Source organism: Oreochromis niloticus, linkage group LG3 (genome assembly GCF_001858045.2).
Source record: "Oreochromis niloticus isolate F11D_XX linkage group LG3, O_niloticus_UMD_NMBU, whole genome shotgun sequence".
Taxonomy (NCBI): domain Eukaryota; kingdom Metazoa; phylum Chordata; class Actinopteri; order Cichliformes; family Cichlidae; genus Oreochromis; species Oreochromis niloticus.
Window position 1 is genome coordinate 70,305,180 of NC_031967.2, and position 20,823 is coordinate 70,326,002.

Here is a 20,823-nt window from a genome sequence, read left to right on the forward strand (position 1 = left end):
TCAAAGAGTGTTGCAGGATGCAGAGCCCACGGTGCAGCTTAGGACTGGATAAATGATCACATGTTAACCTCAGTTATGATTGTTGGCTTCCATCACTCATGAACACAAGATCATTGGAATAAAATGATTCTTTTTGCATTAACAGTCATTATGAAGTACACCTCTTTCCTTTGTAGAAGTTTAAACACACTCACAGTTTAGTTCAGCTCAAGATGTCAGAAAGAAGCTTTGAAAAGCTCAACACTATTGTGTTTCTCTCTTGCATTGTGTCATCTATATGTCATGGGGCAGAAGTAAATTTAATTATTTATTCTCTTATATTCGGTTGTTTTGATAGTTTACATAATTCTATATTTATTATTTGCATGCTTTTATTTTGAAAGGTTAGTATTATTTCCTATTCAAATCTTCCCATCTTCACCATCTGCTCAGTCACCTGTTATAAAAGATGAAGGTCAGCACAGTGAAGCAGAGCGGACACACAGCAGGGTCACAGCAGAGCGAGCAGCAGAATGATCGTCATGGAAACCTGTCCATGACAAGTTCTGTCTGTGGAGCTGACGTCAGTGGACGAGGAGCTGGACCCAGAAAATTAAGAGACTCAACTTGTGAAAGAGTGATCGCTTAAGAAATGATCTGTGTTTCGACTGTTGCACCCATGCACATCATCACATCAGAGTTTGATCTTGTGTCAACCTCCTGTTCATCACAGAGTTCACACAGGGATGGAAACTAACATCTCAGCAGAGGATTGGAAACCAGCTTGTGGTGTACCTCAGATGGTGAATACAGATACTAATATACCAGAATATTGACACAATTCTACATTCTTGCCAAGAGTGTTTGCAAACAAACACAAACATTTGAAATTCACCATCTCATCTACAGCAGTGATCTACTGTTTACTATGTGAGAGAGAAACAGTCCATTTCATCTTCAACTACATGATAACAAGCTTTTATTGTGTTGAAGCATTTCTTAGATCTTAAAGTGAAGCTAATTACACTCAGACACTGAAGGAAACCTCTCACTGTACTTTATATAAAAGCTGGATGACAGTGCAGAACAACAGTTTGTAACATGTAGAAAATGCTCTGATAGTTTTCATCTGTACCTCGACCCAGATTGTTAAAACAACCTCACCCTAACCTTGCAATGCTTCATATCAAAGTTTTAGTAATATTCAATATCCATTAAGATGAAATGTATCCAGCTTATAGGGAAAAGTCCTTGTGACTGATCCTTCTTTAAGGGTCCAGACTCATAGCAGGTCTATTTAACGGACCATTTTAACAACACAGTTATCAGGCTGTCATTGCTTCCTGTGAACACTTTAAACTTTGGATCTAAATGGCACAATTAGCCTTGGGCAAAAAGTCAAAGTCCAGTTTTGTGAGTACAGAAAACACGTGCATGATCTTTGTTTGTGAAGGAGTGACGGGAACTGATGACACTGTATTTCCTCATACTTCTGGAGCTTTGACAAACTGACTGATGTTTGTTGTTGTAGATCTGATAGAGATATACCCTGGCAGCTGTAATTGCAGCAAAAGGTGATTCTATAAAGTATTGACTCAGGGGGCTGAATAATTACGTACACCCCACTTTTCAGTTATTTATTTGTAAAAAATGTACCAGGTTTTATCCTTGTGAGCCTCCATAAAGGCCACATCATCTTTGATAAAGCAAAGCTGGAAAATATGTGATTCTTTTCCAGAGTCCAATCTAACATGTAGAAATTTGCTTTTGTTTTGTCAGCAGACAAATCCCAATGTTTGGATTTGCAGTTTGCCAAAAAACAAAACAAAACAACAACAACAACAAAAAAACAAACAAACATAAACCTTTTTTAAAAAGCTGGTTGGCTTTTGATTGTTAAAGGACATAAGGTCAGTCTCAAACAGACAAACAGACACAACCTCCACTGAAACCACTCAATGAGGTCCCTGCTGTTTCTAGCCTGCAGTTGTAGTGTTCTGAACGGAAGTTTGGTGAGCTTCCCTCCCTCCAGGACATCTACAGGAAGCGGTGCCTGAGGAAAGCGGGGAGGATCATCAAGGACTCCAGTCACCCCAGCCATAAACTGTTCAGACTACTTCCATCGGGAAGGAGGTTCTGCAGCATCCGGTCCCATACCAGCAGACTGAGAGACAGCTTTTTCCACCAGGCCATCAGACTGCTGAGCACTTCATAGACACCTCACCTTCACTACTGGAACCTCAACATTATGCACTCCACACTGTATATAAATGCCACTTGTTTTGCACAATATCCAACTACCAACCTCTGTATATTTTATATATTTATGTTATTGTTTTACTCTATTTAATTTGTAAAATATGTATACACACACACACACACACACATATACACACACATAGACATACATATTTAGTATACACATTCAGTAATATGCATACACTCTTATATTGTACATATATTTATTCATATAATTCTCAGATTTAGCCATTCTTATATTTTTGCTTGTTCTTATGTTATTGTACTTTGCACAACTCTGTTGCTTGTGAAGCTCGCACACAAGAATTTCACTCGCATGTACTGTACCAGTCTACCTGCACATGTGACGTGACAATAAAAGTGATTTGATTTGGTTTATTGTTTGTGTTCTCCACTGAAGAGACATTTCCATTGGTTAGCCACAATCAAACAAGTCATATTTTCCATCTCACAGCTTGGCAAAGCCCACATACCCACACAGGAACGTTATACAAGAACTGAGGTTTATTAATCTGCCAAAGAAACCAGAGTGCAGTCATAAGTCACCGAGCATAAATAACATTTACATAACAATAAAGTTAATAAAGTATATTAACACATTTATATGATCATTGCCTACTTGGCAGAAAATTCTGTTAAAAATATGTCCTTTTTGAGTCATTTGAGTAAGGTTCAGTGAGAAAAAGGCGCAAAATATATAAAAGTATTTCAACAAGCAGTTGTACTCTTGAGATGCTGAGAGGACCAATCAGAGACCAGCAGTGGATGTCAGTGGTTGGATTGGTGGACTACTTCAGTGAAGAGTAGATGACGTCTGGCTCTGGTTTAAAGTCTGAACACAAACACACACAGTTCAAACAACAGGAAACATCATTACAAGCTTTGTAGTTCAATCAAGACCTCCAATCTCCACCTCTCTGCATCACACACAGTCCCAGTTCAGACTTTACTGGGAACTGGCTCAGGTTAATAAGACAAAGTTCTTCAAACACTGCCAACACTTTAGATGTGTCTTGAATCAATGAAATTTATAAGATCTCCTTCTTCTCCTGAAACTTGAAGAAGGTTTCTCAGACTTAGCCATATTTTTTTTAAAAAGGAACCCCCAACACATGTAGTATCTATAAAGTGCAGGATGGTGTTCTTGTTCCTACGACTGCACCCAGATTTTCAACTATTCAGGTATTTGTTTACTGGGTAGTATTGGATAGTGTTGTTGGTTTGGTATGTATGTCTGGTAACAATCATTTATGCAGAAACACTCTCAGGTGACCAAATGACCAAAACTAGAATTAGACAGCATGTGTTACATCACATGTAATGAAACCACACAACAAGCAAGTCTATGAAAATGTTGTTGGTGTTTTTAGAACTGATTTGAAAGAAGTCACTGATTTTGTGAACCCTATATCCTCATGCATGTCATTTCAATGCCTTAATGCTTCTACATTTAAGTCTTGATTTTGGAGCAGACAGAAGGTCCTCACTAAAGATCTGAGACAGCCAACAGACTCATGCAGGCACAGTTTTTCTGCTGTGTTCCAGGAAATGCAGTCTGCTGTCTGACAGAACTGAAAAGCTTAACATCCTGACCTTGAGACAGGATGTGGTTAGCTTAGCTTAGAATTACAGCTAGGTTGGCTCTGTTTAAATTTAAAGATAGATAGCAGATGTACCTCTAAGAGTCTTTAGTCTGATGACCATTTGTCTGTAACTTATGTCTTCAGTTCCCACCTCTGAGGAGACTGCAGCTGGATTAGTCTCTGCACAATAAAACACTTAAATTACTTCAACAACATCAATTGCCGTAGTACTGTAATACTGTATTATAACACTACAGCTATGGCAATATGTTTTTGTTACATGCTTCATTTAAAAAAATATTAAATGAGCATCAGGTTTTCACAGGTTTTTTTTCCCCACTTCATGCCTCTGCTGCAAGCAACAGTTGACCAGTAAAGAACCTTTACCAGTTCTTTACTGGTGGGTGTTTGGGTGAAAAAGAAGGTAGACGACCACAATGCTGCTATGTTTATTCTAATGCAAACTGATGCACTTCACCACAGAGCACAAAGCAAATATGCTGTTATTATCTGCCAAACCACAAAATACACAAGTGAGAATCCTCTTCGGCTTAAATTTACTGAAATAAAAAACAGGATGCTTGTTTAAATAAGTCAAAATATCATATCAAAAGACATTTAGTTTGTTGAGTATACCTTTTTATACATTAACAAGAATTTGATCTTGGTAATTAGTGTGTGTACCCGAATGATTTCAGACTCATCGGGAATGGTGTGGAACATATTACTCAGTAACGTCACTACCAAAGGTGGAGGACACCGTTGGTTCCCTCAGCTTTTGGGTTGGAGAAAGGGCTCTGACTGTTTCTAAACACCAGTCTGGACTTGGCTTAGCAATACTGGAACAGTGAGGCATTTCACCAGAAAAGCTAGAGGACTTGGCTAAGGAGAGGGGGATCCAGATTTCTGCTTAGACGGTTTCCTCCTCGATCCAGATAAGCAGTAGAAAATGAATGAATTAATGAATGGATTTATTGTATGTACGCAAGCTAATTAGATTGTTTATTAGAATATTAAGACAATGTAATTGCAATACACAGATTTATACAGCTCACAAGGAAATGTTACCCACTACTATGATGAACATGCTTAACGTAACGCTTACTAAACAGCAGCCTGTTACCATTCTAATGTTAGCATTTAGCTTAAACCAAGGGGTTATTGCGTAGAACTGAAACATGATGGAGACAAAGATCAGATGTCTTTTGTCTTGTTTTTCTTCTGTTTGATGATGATTTGACCATAACTCACATCTTCAGCTCTCATAACTGTGTTGTTCGCAGCTGGATGACTTTCTGTGCAATAAAAGTTGTTCACTCCCATTTAACTCAACTTAAATGGGACTTGATTCTTCTTCTCTGTTAAATGTAGAGAAATCCAACTTCACGTTATTCTCAAATGCCAAAGAGCTGTTAACTACATCTACTGAGATTAAAACTAAGGAACTGTAATTGAAATGGTTACATCTTACAAGTATCCAGGTATCATTATAAATCAGAATTTGTCATCTAAAACTCACATTCAAAGGCTTGTTTCTAAGTTAAAACTAAAACTAAGTTACTTTTTTAGAAATCAATCCTTTTTCTCCCTCCAAGTGAAAAAACACTTGATTCATGCAACTTTTTTTTACCTTTATTTGATTACAGTGACCTGCTTTTTATGAATACACCTGCCCACATAAAGAGGTTGGATACAGTCTACCGTTGTGCTTTACGCTTTATTACTGGCTATGGAAATCATGTACATAATTGTGCTGGTTCCATCTTATTTATGTGTTTATATGTGTAAAACACCAGTGACTGTGAGGTTAACCATGTTACTGATGGGACCCTCTCTGGACTCACACCAGTAAACTCCACTGTCATGAGGCATGATCATACCAGTGTTACAGGTAGAACCAGCTTCTTCTCCTCACCCATCTCCACACTGAGTCCTCTGTTGTTTGCTTGTGTTTCTCCTCAGAGTCCATCCAGCAGAGCTGTCGCCCTCCTCACAGCTCAGAGACACAAAGTCATATTGAAAGAACTGAGAGCTGCTGGGACTCACAGTCAGACGAGCTGTGAGGGTGTATAAATGCTCAATCAACAATATTTTATTTCCATATAATTCAACACTTAAGAGCATAAGAACCATCATGATGGGGAGACCTGCCTGCAGAGGGTCACAGCAAGTCTCAAAATGGTGACGGGTTACTCAGCCTTTTATAGCCTCTAGTAGCCCCCACCTAGTCGTAAAAGCCTAAACATTCACATTCTTTCTCTCTTACGGCGCCTAAGTTATGACCTCGGCTCCCTGTCTTTCTGCTCTCCGTAAAGGTGGGGGTATGGAATGTGGTCTTCTCTTCTATTCTAGACACAAGGTCTCCTGCACACAACCTTCTCTTCATGATTCAGCAGTATGAAATGTCAAGAAACAGTGTAACACATTCAACAGTGTCGAGTAATACAGGTCAATCAAATAGATCTAATGATTTTCACACTCTTTTAAGTCAGAAGTATAATGCAAACTAAAACTACATACTGATCACACACTCTATATTAAGGGGTATAATATGATCTACAGCAGTATCATAATTCAACTACTTTGATTACAGATATAAGGTAACATATGATACCAGAATAATCTCACATCTCTTATATATTATTTGACTCTCTTTATACATTGATATGAGACATAGTTTCCTGTTGCATTTATTAAATCCGTTACAGTCTCTGTTTATATTCTGGTTCTTCTGGTTTTGTGATATTTATTTTAGTTTAGATCATCTTTTAGTGATCTTACTCTAATCCTATAGTATACTCTGTGTTTTATCTCCATGTTTTTTTCTATCCCTGTGTCAAGTCTCAGTTTCAGTATTAGTTAAGTTTCCTGTTTTACTTTTTTAGTCTTTTGTCTCGTCTTGTGTTGAGTCTAAGCTCTCTTCTCTTGTATTCATGATTTCCTCTCACTGTGTTTCCACTTCCCCTAATCACCCTTCTGTGTGTATATATATTGTCTCTGTCTGTTTGATCCTTCATCAGAGTGAATTTTTCAATTTAGTTTCTTGGTCTTTGTCCCCCAGTGCCTCAGCCTCTCTGTTTCATTTATTTTCATTTGTTCTTAGGTATAACTTTTTGTTTTGCCTCATGTGGTTTTTATCAACTCAGTCAAGTGCTAGCCTTCTGTAAAAACTGCCTCTGTATCACATCTTGGGTCCTGACACATCATGACTACATGAACCCAATCAGGTCATATCAGTGAGCATTTCTCAGGTTTAAACTGTGACAGAAGAAGGTTACTGACCTTGGTTTGTTGTGCAGCTCAGCAGTGAGATCAGAACTAAAGAGAAATGAGACTCAGGTTGATTTGAGGTGAACATAAAGAACAACTCCACACAAACAGCTGACAAACACACAAACTTATTTCTCTGATATATCAACTCATTTTCAATTAAAGCCAGCAACATGTTTAAATAACATTTGGACAACAAACAACTGAAAAAGTAACTCCCACAAAATCATGTGTCCACTGTGCAGCTGTGTTGATATAATGAGTGAATGATTTGAGCTTTTCACTGCCTGCTGTGTTTCCTCGACTCCTGAGCAAAGATAAAGAGTCAGTTCAGACCTGCAGTTGGTCCTCGTGGTGTTTTGAACTTGAATTCAGCCTGATTTGTTTTTCATGTCTTCTCCTCCATCATCAGTTATCAGGAGAGCAGACAGTCAAAGTACAAGAATTCAAACAAACACAGAGATTCTACTTACAGAGCAGACACAGCACAGATGTTTCCTTCATCGTCCTTCTCACTCATTTGAGCTTTTTTTCATTTCTCTCACTGACACCAAGTAAAGCCCGCCCTCTTCCTCTGAAGATGTCCTCTTCCTTTTTTAGTACTAAGACAGTGGCACAACTACCGCTACCAGAAATAGCAGTGCATGAATCTCAATTTCATTAATGAAACTATTCTGAAATATACAGACAGTCACACTGTGTTGTGCCTGTAATTTAAATGTTTTATGTGAGGATCAATAAATCACGTGGTACTCATTGAAATTGTAGCGTTTATTCACAAACTTTAAAGAGAATCAGATCTCCTCTGCTCTCAGTGATCTGTAGTTTGGTTGATGAACAAATCCATGTCCATGTAGTTACGTCCCCCTCAGTGAGAGAGGCAGATATGAGCTGAAACACAGGAATCAAACCAGGGACGCTGCTGTTATGGAGCTGAACTGGAACCATTCAGACACTGAGGCCCTCTGAACACATTTTAATTACAGCTGTGCAGAGACACACTGATGACTGACTGGAACACTATGATTCACATTTTACATTAACACCATCCTCACACATGCTTTATATATGACCACTAGAGGGAGATGTTGGACTTTAAGGACTAACATGGATACAAGCAGATTAACAATATTCCCATACATTCATCCCATTTTATGTCACTTTATGTATTTCTGCATTTAGTTGTTGTTGTTTTGGGGGTTTTTTTTGTCTGTTTGAAGCAGCCAAAATATCAAATTTCAAGTTAAACCAACACTGGTGACTATTATGTTTTTATGGGCAGCAATCGTCTTTTTCTCAACACGGCTTTTATTGTGACACATTTTACACGAACATGACTCAAACTTGCAGAGCAGAGCCCCTAAGAACTGACATGCTTGTTTTTCTGTGTTTGCAGAATGAAAGACAAGGAAAACATATTATAAACTCCTACACATCTGGAAGTGTCTTTTTTGTCCAAGTGTTCAAAACTGTGACAGTCTCAGGTTGTTAGGAGACCTGGGTTGTTGACCCAGAATTTTGAGATTTCGTTATTGCTGAACTATGATTTTGCCATTGTTTATCATTTATAGTCTTTCGGTTTCTTTGTTAGAGTTCTGCCTTCTGGTTTCTGTCTGTGTCCCTTAGTTGCTCTCTCTCTCCCTTGTCCGCTGTATCCCCTTGTAAAGTCCGCGTCTGTGTGTTATGTTTCCTGTTTTACTTTGATAGTCCGTGTCTCATGCTAATGTGTCTGGTTTTGCTGCCTTTGTCTTGTCAGCTCTGATTTGCCCCAGCTGTGTTTCCTTCCTGTCTCCCATTCCCTGATTGCTCGCTCGGTGTATTTAAGCCCCGTGTTTTCTTTTGGCTGTGTCGCAATCTCCATCATCCCATGCTTTGCGGTCGGTCTTCCCGTCATCCACCATTACAGTTGCATTTCAGTCCACCTTTTGTGTTCCGGGTGTCTGCACTTTGGGTGCACCACTCCCGCCTGCACACAGCCTTCACATGACACAGGTTGTCCATAAGAATTTATTTATTTTACTGAGGTCCATACAGGTAGAAACACAAAGGTTAGATTCCATTGGAAAACTTTAGACTTGCCTGCTGTCTGTATACAGTGGTCTGGGGGATCTTCCAGGAAAACTCAGTGACCTACTGGGTATATCGCTATGTTTACTCCTACATTAGCAAGAAGATATGCCTCAGTAAAAAGTCAACCACATTTATAATGCCATAAACCAAATGTCTACTTTGAAGTTACCCAGATAAGTCAAAATCCTGTTTCAGGCTTCATCAGTGAGCTTTTAAGTGTTTGGGTCTCTTAATCACTTCATGAGATTTTCAACTATGTGTCATACCACAATGCTTTATTTATTGACTGGATGTTATGATGGAGCAAACAGGGTTACCTCCTCTCTGCAACAGGGGATTGGTGAAAGATAAGAAAGCAGAGAAATAGAAGGACAAACATTCTGTTTCCAACTGCAGCTTCTCTAATGAAGCAAACCCAAATGATACACAGAACAAGAAAGACACAATAGGGGTGGGTACACAAGCAAATATACAATTTCGGTGTGTGTGACAAACCACAGATCCCAAAGAACTGTCCGAAGCCTGGCAGAACCCCTACCACATAAGTTGCTTGAGCCAAGCTAGACCACAACCTCCAAAGGTGGAGGCTAGCAAACCACTCGGTATAACCACTAGTTATACCGAGACTTGAAATGTGAGTCATGGCTATTTCATGCTTCACTGAATGGTTTAGTGCTGGTTCATGAGATGTGATCACATGTTCATGAGGTTGTGGTTCAAAAAACTAAAAACTTTTAATAAAAACCTCACATGGTAAAGTTATGGCTTAGATGATATAAATGTTTTGCAGAATGTGATGCTTTGTACAAGTACATTAAAAAGTGAGGTCAGCTAACAAAATATAATAATCTACTGACAGCACCAAGTTTACTTTTCTCTATGTCTCAAAGTTTAAAAAAACAAAAACAAAACAAAGTTGTAAAATATCTGTGATTATTTTCTGGTGTCCCAGCTAAAATGCTGAAATAGCTTTCTTTATTCTGACCATCAGAAATACCTGAAATACTGATTTTGAAACTATTAGAAAATAATAATAAAAAAGGAAAAATTAAATTTTAAACTACTGGAGAAATTCAACAATTAAAAAAAAAATCACCATGTCACATGCTACTCGTTGGGCTTGGAGAGTGCGCTTTCAGTCTCAAACAGACAAACTGAAGCTTTTCTCTCACATATGGTTAGTGAATGATGTTACTGATGTCTTTAGTCTTCTCTCACCCCAACCGGTTGCAGCAGATGGCCGCCCCTCCCTGAGCCTGGTTCTGCCGGAGGTTTCTTCCTGTTAAAGGGAGTTTTTCCTTCCCACTGTTGCCAAAGTGCTTGCTCATAGGGGGTCATATGATTGTTGGGTTTTTCTCTGTATTTATTATTGTGCGATCTACTGTACAATATAAAACGCCTTGAGGCGACTTTTGTTGTGATTTGGCGCTATATAAATAAAATTGAATTGAATTGAATTTAGTCTGCAGTTGCAGTTTAGTGTTTGTTTCTTGCACTGATGAGAGATGTGTATCAGTTAGCCACAACCAAACAAGTCAAATTTTCCATCCAACACCTCAGTAAAACCCACAGAACCACGTGACAGCTATGTAAGAACAAAAGTTTATCAATACTGCAAAGACACCGGATCACAGTCATGAGAATATCAGTCGATAAACACAAAATAAATTATTTACAGCATTAAAATTTCTGCTTTCATAAAATATACTAAGGGGGGGCTGAAGGCATAGTAAAATTACCTTATTTTGTTTTACACCATGAGCTTAAGTGAGGAAGTGTTTAGCTTAGCATAAAGACTGTAAACTGCTATGTTGAGCAGCAACTGAGTACAGTGCAGCTGGATCAATGTCTGCAAAATCAAACATACAACTTACTTTAACAGTAGCAACTGTGATAGTACAGTACACCTTGGGTTGAGTTTTTTCCACTGCATACCACCACTGTTGTGAACTAACAGTTGACCAGAAAGAACCCGTGGGTGTTTGTGCAAAAAGGCGGACCACCACAGAGCTTTTATTTTCCGTTAATGCAAACTGATGCACTTTACCACAAAGCACATAGTAAACATGTTCTCATAGCCAACACAGAACACACTGTAGTGAACAACAGGAAGTTGCTGCTTTGGTTTTACATTCAGGATACTAAAGAAGACAAAATTAAGCATTAAAAGAAATTGTATTTGCGGTCTACATTTTTAGCTCTGTTGTATTAACTAGAAATTCCTCTTGCTCAAAAAAATGAGCACCAAACCAAAATGGGTCTAATCTGGACTGCTTTGAAACTTGTTTCTGAGTTATGACACAAGTTTGACAACACCTAGGATCTGGTTATTGCACGGTGGACCTATGGTTGAGTCTATGCCATTAGTTAAAGAGAAATGTTGTCCACATAAAACTTGACAGATGGCATTATTTCAACTAAATGAGAGATCCTTTAGCTGAGAAGATGAATTGATGAAGATTTTTACTAATCATCACAAACACAGAATTAACATCTACAATATTTCCTGTTTGTTAAATCAGCCCTGTAGAAAAAAATATGAATTGGCTGATTGGTCACCACCTACTGACCAATCGGTTCTCAGAAAAGACATCAGGGCAGGATCTCGATGATGCGTTTGGCTAAATAACGAGTTTTCAAGTTTGTGAATGTTTCCCAGAAGGAAAAACACTAAAATTATGGTTGGCAGAAAGATATAAAAACTACAGTCAGCTGTCAGAGAAGACAAACCCCAGATTTTACATTTCTAATCATTTGAAAATGAGAAAAAAGGGAAAATGTAATTTTGAAACTACTAGAAATTTTTTCACATTTAAACTAAATTAAACACTTCATTAAACTGAAAATTTGTACCATGTCACCTGCTGCTGGTTGGGTTCTGAGTATCCAAGGACATAAAGTGTTTCAGTCTCAAACAGACAGATCCTGCACTGAAGCTCTGCTGTGCAGTTCACAGTATTAAATGATGCTTTTGCTGTTTCCTGTACTGTGTTTGTTTCCTGCAGTGAAGAGAGATGTGCATCAGTTAGCCACAAGCAAACAAGTTAAAGTTTCCATCTGACATCTCAGTGAAACCCACAGAACCACATGATAAAAGTTTTTTGTTTTTTTTTAATAATGCAAAGATGTAAAATATAGTAACATATATAAATGACCGATTAAATTTCAATTACATTTCCACAGAAAAAAAAAGATCTTTTCTTTTTTTTTAATACATTGATTTGGTTAATTAATTTGGTTAGAAGAAAATATGAAATATATAAAAATAGTTTCAACATGTGGATGTCCTCTGGTGTGACGTGCTGGGGGACCAATCAGAGACCAGCAGCTGGACGTCAGTGGTTGGACTGGTGGACTACTTCAGTTAAGAGTAGACGTCTTCTTGCTCAGTTTAAAGTCTGCACACAAACACACACAGTTCAAACAACAGGAAACATGATTACAAGCTTTGGAGTTCACTCAAGACCTCCAATCTCCACCTCTCTGCATCACAAACAGTCTAAAGCCTGACTGTACTGGGGATAACATCAGCTTCAGATTCAAATATTGCTAAGGCTTTACCTGCATCTTAATAAACCATGGAATTCACAAAACACAAACGTGGAACCCACAGATTTGTGGGAGAATAAATCCTTTGTTCAGTATTGCATAACTAATTGCTTGTTTGGTGGTCAGTTCCATTATGTGGTCAGATTATAAATAGTAGCTGCTATCTGAGCATCCCACACTTGCTCCTATATTACTGTATACACATCTGTGTTTCTGCTCACCAGACTTCCATATTTCTCACAGAAATTGCCTGTGAAGTCTTACTTTATCAGAATGATTCTCTCTATGGATTGCAGGTTGTTGCTGGGGAAGCCCAAATTAAGCAATGCTATTTGATCGTAAGTTTGGGCCTCTTTAATAGCTGTAGATCAGCAGTGTGCTTCTGCAGTAGGGTGGGTGCATTTGATGGTTTTATTGGATATAGTCATAGTCTTTGGTGGTGGACTCCATGTGTCATGGTTATTTGTGCTTGTTTAAGCCAATTTAGGCCAATCTCCAACCTTCCTTTCATCTCAAAAATCCTTGAAAGAGTAGTTGTCAAACAGCTAACTGATAATCTGCAGAGGATTTGAAGAGTTTCAGTCAGGTTTCAGAGCTCATCACAGCACAGAAACAGCTTTAGTGAAGGTTACAAATGATCTTCTTATGGCCTCTGACAGTGGACTCATCTCTGTGCTTGTCCTGCTAGACCTCAGTGCAGCGTTTGATACTGTTCACCATAATATTCTATTAGCACGATTAGAGCACGCTGTAGGTATTACAGGCAGTGTTGGTCAAGTTACTTGAAAAAAGTAATCAGTAGCTAATTCCTGATTACTTCCCCCAAAAGTAATCCTGTTACTTTACTGATTACATATTTTCAAAAGTAATTTGTTACTTAGTTACTTAGTAACTTTTTAAAACATGATTTACAACCTGAATAGGTAATAAAGCGATAGATCTTTCAGCCCAATTCTACTGTATCTGCATAATCCATAATATAAAATGTAATCAAATGGAAAAGTCTCTTTTTAAAACTTGTTTTATTAGTTTTAATCTTTTAACTTTATGCATCAATCAAAAATTAAATTATATGCAACATTCTCTGACTGGAAGAAATTTGTTTAACATTTAAAACTATTTTCTGCACATTCCAGCACATAAAATAAAATATTTTTTGTGTTTACACTCACACTTTCAAGTAGATGCAAGTAAAACACAGCAGAAACCGTTAAGTAATGCAGTAAAGCAACGTGCTTACAGGAAAGTAATAGGAATCTAATTACCTTTTTTGCAATAGTAATCCCTTACTTTACTCCTTACTTGAAAAAGGTAATCGGATTACTGCCCATCTCTAATTACAGGTCATCATATCTATCTAATAGACTCCAATTTGTTCATATAAATGGAGAGTCCTCTTCACACACTAAGTTTATTTATGGAGATTTCTCCTGTTTTGGCTTCCCTTCATTGGCTTCCTGTTAAATCCAGAATTGGATTCAAAATCCTGCTCCTCACATACAAGGTCTTAAATAATCAGGCCCCATGTTATCTTAATGACATTATATTATATGCACCATATAACCCCATTAGAGCACTTTGCTCTTGCACTGCAGGCTTACTTGCTGTTCCTAGAGTATTTAAAAGTAGAATGGGAGGGAGAGCCTTCAGTTTTCAGGCCCCTCTTCTGTGGAACCAGCTTCCAGTTTGGATTCGGGAGACAGACACTATCTCTACTTTTAAGTTTAGGCTTAAAACTTTCCTTTTTGCTAAAGCAAAAAGTTAGGGCTGGATCAGGTGACCCTGAATCCTCCCATAGTGTTGCTGCAATAGATGTTTCTTCTTGAGTCACCTTTCTCACTCATTATGTGGTAACCCTTTAAGACCTGCCATAGAACCAAGTCCGCCAGAGCTTATCTTTATATTTTTACATGCCGTAGTGACATTTTTGGGAGCATTTCAAGTTGTTTTACATCAATACAACTGGTATAGCCCAAATTTTAACAATATGTATGCATTAAGTCCATATTAACTACATAAATTGCAAAAAGTGCATTAAACTACAAAATTGAAAATCTTTTTTTTTTTTTTTTTTTTACATATCTTTCTAGTTAGAGAAATTTAAGAGGTTTATCCCTCAAAACTGTAAATACAAAAAAGATGCACAAAATCGTTTCCCACCACAGGAAAATAGTTTTATTTTTAAGATAAATCAATTTCTATATACTGCATTGAAAAATGAAAATAAATATTATAATGCAAATTTGAAAAAACAAAACAAAAAAACAGCACGTGCATCAAAATAAACTATTTCCAGCAGTGCAGTTTGAGTTCAAAGCATCCCAGAAACTATACAGAAAAGCTTAAAGTCAAACATGACTTTTAAAAACAGCAGTATAGGCTTATAAGGCCCTGAAGGTAAAAACAAACAAACAAAAAAACTACTTTATGCGCGAGGTAATGGCGGACATGCGATAATTCGCGCTGACGTCTAATCCAACGTAGCAAGTTTTTATGTTTAAGTTGTTTTTTTTGCTGGTTTTTAGCTTGTTTTTTGTCTGTTTGGGAGCTTACACAGTCTCTACGGAAATGGGGTTTTGGGGGGATAGCAGAGAAGCTGCAGAGAGGCGTGTGAGACTGCAACTCTGCTTCCTGGTCCCAACTCTGGATAGTCACATTTTGGGGTGTTTAATAAATTTGGCCAGATTTCTAGAAATGAGAGCTGCTCCATCCAAAGTGGAATGGATGTCGTCTCTCTTAACAAGACCAAGTTTCCTCCAGAAAGTTTTTCAATTCTGTAAATATCTGTAAAGCCCACGTTGTTTTTTGGACACCACTCAGACAGACAGCAATTTAAGGAGAACACAAAGCTAAACATGTCACTCCTGATGGAGGGGACCAGAGAAAACTGGAGTCTTATTTTGGCAAAGTTACACAACGATTCAATATTGATTTTAGTGACCTCTGCTTGATTTAACCAGTTGTTATTACTGCCCAGCAGTTTTAAACTTCCCTCAGTGTTGCCTACTCTGGCCCCTGGGAGACAGTTGACTATGGTTTCTGGTGTGGGCTCCCTCTAGTGGTACGTGAGAAGTCTCCATTTTTCACTTTTTTTTCACCCATCCATCCATTTTCTTCCTCTTATCTGGGGCAGCAGCCCACGGAGAGAAGCCCAGAGCTCCCTCTCCCCAGCCACCTCCTCCAGCTTGTCCAAGGGAACACCCAGACGTTCCCAGGCGATATACATATATATATTCTCTCCAGCGTGTCCGAGGTCTGCCCCTGGGTCTCCTCCCGGTGGGAAATGCCCAGAACATCTCACTCAGGAGGCGCCCGAGAGGCATCCTTGTCAGATGCCCAAACCACCTCAGCTGGCTCCTTTTGATGTGAAGGAGCAGCAGCTCTTCTCTGAGCCCATCCCGAATGGCCGAACTTCTCACCCTATCTCTAAGGGAGAGGCCAGCCACCTTTCGGAGGAAGCCCATTTCCGCTGCTTGTATCCGCGATCTCATTCTTTCGGTCAGAGCTCATGACCATAGGGACGGTAGGGACCTAGATCGACTGGTAAACTGAGAGCTTTACTTTTTACAGTCAGCTCTCTCTTTACCCAAAACAGACCAGTACAACGTCCGCATCACTGCGGCCGCTGCACCAATTAGTATGTCGATCTCTCGCTCCCTTCTCCCGTCACTTGTGAACAGTGTTGGGCAAGTTACTTTGATAAAGTAATTAGTTATAGTCAGAGGCGGAGGCAGACATTTGAAACACCCGGGGCTTAGCCCTAAAGGGTAGTATGCATGTGGGATTTTTTTTTGAGGGGGGGGGTTAGAAATGACTGAAATATTAATTGGCTCTGTTTTGAGTTTTGTTCTAAAAAGAATGACTTCATATAGGGAAAAATAAATATCACATATGCAGGACACCTTAAACTAGTTTTTTAATTAAGCAGCAAGGCAGAACAAAGTCGGGGCTGTATCAAGACACGAGGACTAAACCCCAATTCAACCAGACCCAGAACAGATCTGGAATTAATACAGGACTACAACAGTTCAAAATCAGGACTACTCTGGACTTAACCAAAACGGAACCAGAATCAAAACTAGATGATAGTAGCACTAAAAATCATCATAGACCTGCACTACACTTATTTTTTAATTCTACCAAAGTACACTATTTAGATTCAGAAAAGTTTATATAATTATTTAGCCTTGTTGTGCAAACAAGCCTGCATAACTTAATAAATATATAACTTGAAAAATAACAAACCTAAAAAGAAACACTAGGTACTAGATACATGAGTACCTATGATACGGTGATACTTTTGGTAAACAACCATTTGACTAACATGTGTGTCTCACCTGCTCTTGTTCCATCTCTGTTCTGTCCTCGTTCTCCTCTCTCTCCCTCTCTGTTCCTCTCTCTCCCTCTTTGTGCTGACAATCATCAAATATACAGTTGAAACCAGATATTTACATACTGTTCAGATAAAAACACAAACACTTTTTTAATTGTAACATCAAATCAGACTAAATGTTTATTTTTTTAAGACTGATAAATATAAAAACATATTTGTTAAATTTAAGCGTAAAGAGAGAAACTATCTTTATTTCTTAATTGTAAATGGCACCAAATTGTATTCAAATTGAGCCACACTTATGGAGCTCCACAATTCTTTTCCTGGTGTTTTGGTTGACATCTCTTGATTTTCCCATTTCAAAGAAACAGGCTCTGTGTTTTGCCTAATATGCATCCACAGGTGTGCCACCAATTTACTGACATGGACTCTACTAACCTATCAGAAGCTTCTTCAGCTCAGAATGAAATCGTCTGGAGTTTTCTTATTAATTAACACTAAACTTAGTGTATATTTACTCCTAAATTTGTTGAAAGTGATAAAAAATAGACAGCTCTCTCTTTATTCTGACATTTAACTAATTCAAAAGATATTTCAATATTTATTTATCCAAAACAAAACAAGTTTACTCTAAATTGATGTTTAACAGTAAAAAAATGTTCTTGTGTTTTCCATAAAGTGTATGTAAATATCTGGTTTAAACTGTGAATATACTGCTGTGTATTGAAATTCCTCTTGTTTTGCATAGAAATATACTGAACAACACACAAAGCATAATATATAAAATAACATCTACCAGAGTTTTTTTTTTGAAAGAAGCCCCTTATGTCCATTCTTGTATATCAGTACATTACTGAAACCGATTTATTTAGCCGTGGAGGGAAACAACTGAAAATATGAAATAAACATACATGTAAGCTAAGACTCTCTAAAGAAACAGCATTGTTGTTGTTCAGCTTTTCATTTCGCCATTTGTTGATTCACTTGAAGAGCGAGTAACGTAATATGGGTCAAGTGATCAGTTTGATATCAATCTTTTGTGATACACCGTCATATTTACATTATTTGTACAGTACGAATGATTTGCTTTGGTACCTGGTCAGACTTCAGTTCTGCTCTGTCTGCCTGGATGCGTTTCTCCAACAGCGCACTCGCAGGCAGCAGCTCCCCCTGCCCCCCCGCTCCGCCGCCACTGGTTATAGTTACAAGTTACTTCTTCAAAAAAGTAACTGAGTTAGTAACTGAGTTACAAGATTCTAAAAGTAATTAATTACTGAAAAGTAACTATTGTGTTAGTTAAAAAAAACCTCTGAGGTCCAGGTTAAAATTGGCCATTTTTAACTACTTTTGATGTTTCCTCTACATTTCACCTTTAAAAACTGTTTATTTGCCTTGTTTGGTATCACTCTTTTCAGCACAACTTCATGTGTCTGAATTTACAGTTATGTTTTCATTTTGACATTAACACAATTGTAGTAGAAGTCATATTTTTTACTGTAACAACCACAAACATGTTTAATGAATCATATTTCATAACTTTAAATGTAAATATAAATTGTCAATTTTAAAATCCTATGCACAAGTTTTGCAAACAACAAAGTTATTTGCATCCATTTACCTTTTACCTTGATTTTTTAAATAACCATTTCAAACTATTTACAGAACAATCAGCTGTTCTGCATTCAATAAGATGCCACACAAATTATTTTTGCCAATTTCTGTTCACTATAAAGGAGAACATCACAGCCTGATACCTGCAGGTCTGACAGCACTAGGTGTATCACTCCTTTTTCTACCTGGAGATAGCAGTCGCCTCATTGTTCTGACACACAACACAAAACTATCCACAACACTACACACTAACTACACAAGACAACACATTAACTACACACTCCAAACACGCTAAACGTCACAAATCTCTGACATCTCAAAACTCCCTCTCCCTCTTTTTCTGCTGTCTTTCTTTCTCTCTCTCTCTCTCGCCGTCACTCCTAAAACTTCTGTTTTTTGTTTTGTTTTTTTATTTTTTGGTCATAAGCAGAGAGTGCTTGCTAGCGCTGTCCTTAGATAGTAAACACGACGAAACTATTGAGGAAAAACACATGTATATATTCTTTATCATTACTCTGGTTTTACGTGGCCTATCAACACAATTTAAAAAACTGGTATATATCACCTTGTTGCTTTGTCATCTTGAAGTGGTCATGTGATTGGCTTACCACGACTACTTTATTCTTCCTCAGTCAAACAGCAGCACTCATGCGATTGTTTTGCCCCTGAGCTCCAGGTGTTGTGCCAAAAAGTGATCGTCGGGCAGAAAGTGATTGCCGTCCGCGGAAGCACGCGCAGCTGCTTAAAGCTGTAGCGTCCAGATTACTTACAGCTACTTCCGTGCAGCTGATATAAGATGCGGTAAGCTGAAGACCGCTTCAACCGTCTGTTCGTTGAAAAATAGTAACGGGACCGCATTTTCTTGTTAGTAACGGTAACGGCGTTGTAACGATAGAAATAGTAATTAGTTAGATTACTCGTTACTGAAAAAAGTAACGCCGTTAGTAACACCGTTACTTGTAACGCCGTTATTCCCTATCACTGCTTGTGAACAAGACCCCGAGATACTTGAACTCCTCCACTTGGGGCAGGAACTCATCCCCACTCGACCCGAAGTGGGTACTCCACCCTTTTTCAGCTGAGGATCATGGCCTCAGATTTGGAGGTGCTGATTCTCATACCGACCGCTTCACACTCGGCTGCGAACCCTTCAAAGGTGAGCTGGAGACCATCACCCGATGAAGCCAACAGAACCACGTCATCTGCAAAAAGCAGAGATGAGATCCTGAGACCACCGAAGTGAAAGCCTTCCGCCACTTAGCTACGCCTAGAAATTCTGTCCATAAAAATTATCAACAGAATCAGTGGCAAAGGGCAGCCCTGGCGGAGCCCATCACCCACGAGGAACGAGTGCAACTTATTTCTGGCTATGCGGACCATGATTTTGCAACGGTTGTATAAGGACTGAATGGCTTGTAGCAATGGGCCAGACACCCCATACTCCCGGAGCACCCCCGACAGGACCCCCCCAGGGACACGGTCGAATGCCTTCTCCAAGTCCACAAAACACATGTAGACTGGTTGGGCAAACTCCCATGCGCCCTCGAGTATCCAGTGTTCCACGGCCAGGATGAAAACCGCATTGTTCCATCTGTATCCGAGGTTCGACTAATGGACGGACTCTCCTCTCCAACACCCTTGCATAGACTTAACCAGGGAAGCTAAGGAGTGTGATGCCCCTGTAGTTGGAACACACCCTCCGGTCCCCTTTCTTAAAGATGGGAACCACCACCCCGGTCTGCCAGTCCGGGGGTACTGCCCCTGATCCCCACGCAACATTGTAGAGGGGTGTCAACCAAGACAGCCCTACAACATCCAGAGCCTTCAGGACCTTGGGGCAGACCTCCCCACCTCCTCCCCAGGGCCTCTGCCACCAAGGAGTTGTTTAACTGCCTCAGTGACTTCGCCCCCAGAGATTGGCGGGTCATCCCCTTTGTCCCCAGAATCTGCTTCCTCCACAGAAGATGTGCCACTGGGATTAAGATGGCCCTTTAAGTATTCCTTCCACTGCCCGACAATTTTCTCAGTCAAAGTCAGCAGCACTCCACTTGCACTATACACAGTGCAGGTAGAACACCGCTTTCCCCTCTTGAGTCGCCTCACGGTTTGCTAGAATCTCTTCGAGGCAGTCTGAAAGTCATTTTCCATGCCCTCTCCAAACTCCTCCCA

At 39.0% G+C, this 20,823-nt stretch overlaps 1 long non-coding RNA gene across 2 annotated transcripts; it reads right to left on the reverse strand.

Annotated features, from left to right (window-relative positions):
- Positions 1-2,724: 2,724 nt before the first annotated feature.
- Positions 2,725-5,799, reverse strand: LOC112846097 (uncharacterized). 2 transcript variants are annotated; one of them, XR_003218925.1, is made up of 3 exons: positions 5,702-5,799; positions 3,915-5,179; positions 2,725-3,070 (listed from the first exon to the last, which is right to left on the reverse strand). It is a non-coding gene; the product is annotated as an uncharacterized LOC112846097 (long non-coding RNA). The 2 variants fall into 2 exon arrangements; XR_003218924.1 differs by having other exon boundaries at positions 3,915-5,799.
- Between the last annotated feature and the right edge of the window lie 15,024 nt (positions 5,800-20,823).